The following is a 5860-nucleotide window of genomic DNA, read 5'->3' as shown; positions in this document are numbered from 1 at the left end:
GAAAGAAAGAAAGAAAGAAAGAAAGAAAGAAAGAAAGAAAGAAAGAAAGGAAGGAAGGAAGGAAGGAAGGAAGAAAGGAAGGGAGAAAGAAAAGAAGGAAAGAAGGAAGGAAAGCGAGAAGGAAGGAAGGAAGAAAGGAAGGAAGGAAGGAAAGAGAGAAGGAAGAAAAGAAAAGGTTACCTGAGACAGAAGAGAGCTTGGAAGGTTTGGGGGCTATTGCTTCCTTTAATTTTTTTTTTTAACTTTTTCTTTCTTTTTCTTTTTGCTTGGGATTAATTTGCCAGTGCAAATCAGCCACTCACAGCGAAGAGTCAAGACTGCTTGGCAATGCTTCAGCTGAGAAGCTGCTTTGCCAGGATGTGGACACACTTGCTTGCTAAAAGACAGGGAAGCACTGCGGCAGAGGATCCCTCCACACTCCGCATTTCCAGACTAAATTTACATAGTGCTAGGGGCAGCCTTTCCAGACTGGGATACATTCAGAGTGGAGCAGTCTGGCTTTCGGTGTTTGCAGACACCTACAAAAGCCATAAAAGCAGATTAACCCGGATTGGCTAGTGGTTGAGAAGGGCTGAGGTAGGAGGAAAAGAGGTAAAACAGGATTTGAGGACAGATAGTTACAGGCAAAGAAAAAGGAAGCTGGAAGGCCGCCAGCACTCTAGACTACTTCTGGTCCAGCATGTGTTCTTGTGATTTTTATCAGCATTTATTTTAATGTTAAAACACACACACACACACACACACACAGTAGAATTAAGAGACTTAAACTGCTCCATTTAAGGAAAGCTGAGATCTCTTTGGTATTACAGGTAGGTAAATAAGGCACAGGAAGGTATAGACTGCACAAACTAGAAATGACCAAGGCTTGAGACTCAGGCCTACAGACTCAGTTCAAGTCTTCATCTGAGACACTAGATTGTCTCAAGGAAATCTTTAATGTTCTACCCAGAACTTTTCAAAACAACATAATTTCACCATTTTGTGTGTTTGAAATCTGGGTGCAGGGTACCTATGTGTACCACAGACTGATCAAAACAGGAATTAAAGTTGTGTTGTCTCCTGAAGGCTTGGCTGGGAAAGAATCTGCCTGGAAGCCCTTCGATGAAGTTGCTCCATTCATATAATTCTGTTTTGCTTATTCTTTGACAATGGATATTCTCTTTCTTCATATTTCTTTATTTCCTTCTCATCTCTATCTACCCTACTCCTTTCTGCATCCCCAGATTCATGACTTTTGGGTTGGATTTGTGACCCATTTAATTTAACCACTGCCATTTGTATGACTATTGGATTCAAACTCCATTGGAGCCTGGTGAGATCACAATCAAAAGCAGTGACTCCGCATTCCTTGAATTGATGAGTATCAAATAATTCAGCAACGAGAGGTAGTGCCACCTGAGTTTCTTCTCCATCTATGCATTGTCTATTGATAGGAGACCGACATTCCAGGCTGTGCTGACTTTTGCAATAGTGGTATTACTGCTATCGGGGCAACAATAGTCTGATGGGATTTGAGCCCTACTCTATAAAAAGAATGCATGCCTGGTTCCATAAGCCTGGCCCAAAATCTATGATTCAGAGGTCATAGATGCTAGACAGGTTGACTTAATACTGTTATCTAGCAAATTGACATGACATCAAACTGTGTTCTAAAGTTTATTTTAGTGTCCATAGACAAATGCTACTCTCAGCCTTAATCAGAGCACCCTCATGTTCCAGAATAGTGGTGAATGCAAAGACTCATGGCTGTGCAAGGTGTTGAGAATGTTGAGAATAAATTACAGATGAGTGCTCAATCATGAACAAGATATATATATATATATTTATATTTTTATATTTTTATATATATTTTATATTTATATAAATATAAAATATATATTATATTTATATATATATATATTTACCTCTAATGTTCAGAGAATACCATGGAAGAAGGGGAGAAAAGAGTGTAAGAGAAAATAGAAAGGAGGGCTATAAAATGACACCTTCTGGGCAAGACACAGCCACTGTAATCATGAACTTGACACAGACATATTTAACTATGCCAGGTCTAGATGCATATAAAAACTTTAACCTGAAACAAAGAACAAGGAAATAATGGCATTAGCCAATGCTCTTCTCCAGAAAAAGAGAATCACTCAGCCATATGCATGAGTATACTTAGATTGCTTTCAAGAAATTGGCTCACACAACTACAGAGATGTGGGTCCAGGACCTGTAGGGTAAACTAGTTTCCTTTGGTAACTATTATTTCCTTTGGGTAACAGCTCTCTAGTTAGACAGGATGAGTTGCAATCCACTGGCTAAATCCTTTCTTGCCCTCAGGAAGTTAGCCATTGTTCAGTTAATCATTCAGAGACCAGTGACTTTTAAACAAACTTTATTAAGGTTATTTTTTAAATAGTTTATTTAATTTTATTTTATGTGCATTAGTGTGAAGGTGTCAGATCCCTTGGAATTGGCGTTACAGACAGTTGTGAGCTGACATGTGGGTGCTGGGAATTCAACCCAGGCTTTTTGGAAGAGCATATACAGTGTTCTTAACCACTGAGCCATCTCTCCAGTCCAAGGTTATTTTATTAGCAAGCTATAAGTATTTATGGACTACAATGTAATATTTTATTTATATAATGTAAAATAATTCAGCTAAATAACATTACGTACTACCTTGTTAATGTACCTTTTTTTAATGAGAACACTTGAATTTTATTTTTTTGATAATTTTAAAATACACAATGTAATTATTATTATTGACTATAGTCAGTATGTTATAAAAATGACCTAAACAATATTTTAGTCATGGGTGCTTTGCATTCCTGTAATACCATTTATGAGGCTGAGCCAAGAGGATGGAGAATTTACTATCAGCCGGGTTACATAGTGAGTTTGACCATCCTCTGATCCTCTATGTTGTTGGAGGGCATATTGTTGGCATATTGATCCTCATATGTCATTGGAAAGGCATTTTCTTTGGTAACAGCTCCCCATTTATGCTGGTCACTAACTTTTGGCAGCTATCCACCAACTCTCTATTTCCTTGAGTGCCTGTATTATATTTTCTGTTTAAGGGATATCACATGGTTATTGTCTTTTGTCCATCAAAAGTAAATGAATAAATGTTTTTGTTAGGGTTTCCATTGCTATGAAAAGGTACCATGACCACAGCAACTCTTATAAAAGAAAGCATTTAATTAGGGTGTAAGCATTTAATTGGGGCTTACTTACATGTTCATTGTCATTGTGGGATATAAGGTGGCACACAGGCAGACGTAGTGCTTAAGAAGTAGCTGCAAGTTCTCTGCAGGCAGCAGAGAGGGATACTGGGCCTGGCTTGAGCTTCTGAAACCCCAAAACCCATTTTCAGGCCACATTTGCTCCAAGGACCTCGGAGTGCCTATGAACTTATAGGGGCATTTTCATTCAAACTATCACAATAAGGAAAATGTAACACATAAACACACACACACTCACATGCACACACTCATGCATACAATGGGTAAATGAGGAAATTCTTCAATTTTGAACACTAGAAGATGTCATGCGATGAAAACTGATTTAAATGTGAACCTCATTCCACAACCAACCTCTTCACATCCAAAATGATCTTTGACCATGTTGCTGAGCACCTGATCAAACCAAGTTAACCAGTAAAATTTATCACATTAACCAAAACCACCTGACATTCTTCTAGAAAATGGAGAAGTAGCTGTAATGTGCTCTGCTACATAATTCATCTGTTGAGGCTTCCATGGGGGTGGAGGTGTGTGAATGATGGCTAAAATTCTCCAGTGTGCCTGTGCTGGCCATTAGTCAGTGTGTTAGGAGCATGTGCATATTTTGAAATCTGTTTTCACAAAACAGATCTGTTCTTTATTTTTGGAAGACCATGTGAGGGAAATGGTAGATAATGCAAAGTACAGAATTTTGATGCAATAGACCTAAGTTAAAGCTCAGCTGGAGAGTTTGCCAAGACTGTAAACTTCTGTGTTTATCCTGATTTATAAAATAAGGTTAGCTGCTGAGCATGTTTCAGTCAGATTTGACAAGCCAAAGACACAGAACACTTGGGGATTTTCCAGAATTTGGTTATATCCCTTGCTCCCACCCCACCCCTGTTCCATATATCACATCATCCTAAAACTGAAAGTGCCAAGACCACATTCTTCTATATTCAGGAATCTCCTGATGGCACTCCAGACAAAAGGAATTTTGGACATCTGTGCAAATCCTTTAATACTGATGAGCACTTGGCTATGAGAAACTTCCTTTTTCTATTGATTGACTTAAACACTCCTATTAACATCCATTCAGAGCAGGGACAGTCTGCCTTTCACAAAGAGTCTTTCAAATATCTGGAGGCAGTGATCATCCCATGCTCCATCTTCCTTTGCTCAGTGTTCATAGCCCTAGATTTACTTTAACCACTTAATGCCTGGCTTCTCGCTCTATGTCTGATTTTCTCTTCCCTGTCTCCAAGTAAGCCAATATTGGTGCCCTTTGCCAAGTACTTAGAATGGGTTATATACCATGACTGTGGGATTCTTACTTCCCTGGACTAGTAAAACTCTTAAGTGAATCTCAGCAATTGTTGACTTTTTGAGAAACAATGTAAAAATGCATCAGAAATAGCCATAAAAAAATCATTGCTAAAAAAAAAAGTATATGAACTTTATTTCAAAGGTGAAATTGTTCTAGACGTGTATTATAACTTATAAATATTCAAACCCAAATGGAAATTTCTGAATCTTTTATTCTATAATCAGTATGTCTCCTCTTTTTTTTTTTTTTTCATCAAGCTTATTTCTTTCTCCAGCAAGAAGAGAAAAGAAAGCTAATAACTGACTTGTCTGTGTCCACCAGATGTAAGCCTGTCTAGTCCCTAGTAATCAGTCTGGGATAGTCAGTGAAGCTCTTCAGATTTTCTCTTGATTCCCTGATGGCACATGGCTGTCTTCATCAGCCAAGTCTCTCCAAAACCTTAACTCATTAGTGGGTCTCTTTCTGAAACAGAACAGGTTCAAGACCCTTGAAAGATTTCACAAACTGTCTCTACAACCACACTTTCTTTCCTTTCTCTTTTTTTGTATGCACCAACTATAAGATTGACTGAAGAAAATGAAGAAGAGAAAATAAAGGGGGAGGGAATTAATCTATCAGAAATACTGTGAGTTAACAAAATAAAATTTTCTGTAAATAATTAGTATCCCCACTTTGTAAATAGAAAATTGAAATTCAAAATATACCTCTTATAGCTTCATTTCTGTTGTTATAAAACTTTTTGGCCAAAAGTAATTTAGGAGAGGAAACAGTTTACAATTCCATCAATGAAGGAACTCAAGGCAGGAACTTGAAGGCTGCCGGCTTTTACAAATAGCATTACCTCTGAGTGAGAAACTTTACTTCACAGTCAAAGTGCAGAATGAAGGATGAGTAAGGCTCTGTGGAGGATCCTGCTTTCTGAATGGCCAGGAAATGTATTCTCATTTGGCTTTCTTATATAGTTCAGGGTCACCTTATATAAGGAATGGGGCTGCCCACAATGGGCCGGGCCCTCTTACATCAATTAGTAATCAAGACAATTTCCATAGATAAATCTGATATAAGCAATTCCTCAAACCAGGCTCTCTTCTCAGGAGATTCTAAGTTGTGACAAGTTCACATTTAAAACTAACTAGAGAGTCATGGATGGAACAGTAGGCTAAGTGCTGAATTTCTTTAATAGTGCTTTAATTTTGTGGTAATTGATGTAACTATCAGACATTTCAGGTAATTGTGTAAATTTCTGAATCCCTTTAAAAGTAACCTAGCTATTTTATTTTGTTGCATTTGATCTAATATATCAATTTGGAGAAATCAGTTT

The sequence above is a fragment of the Psammomys obesus genome, unplaced genomic scaffold, assembly GCF_907164565.1.
Source record: "Psammomys obesus unplaced genomic scaffold, mPsaObe1.curated_primary_1811, whole genome shotgun sequence".
NCBI lineage: Eukaryota > Metazoa > Chordata > Mammalia > Rodentia > Muridae > Psammomys > Psammomys obesus.
This window is presented reverse-complemented; position numbering follows the sequence as displayed.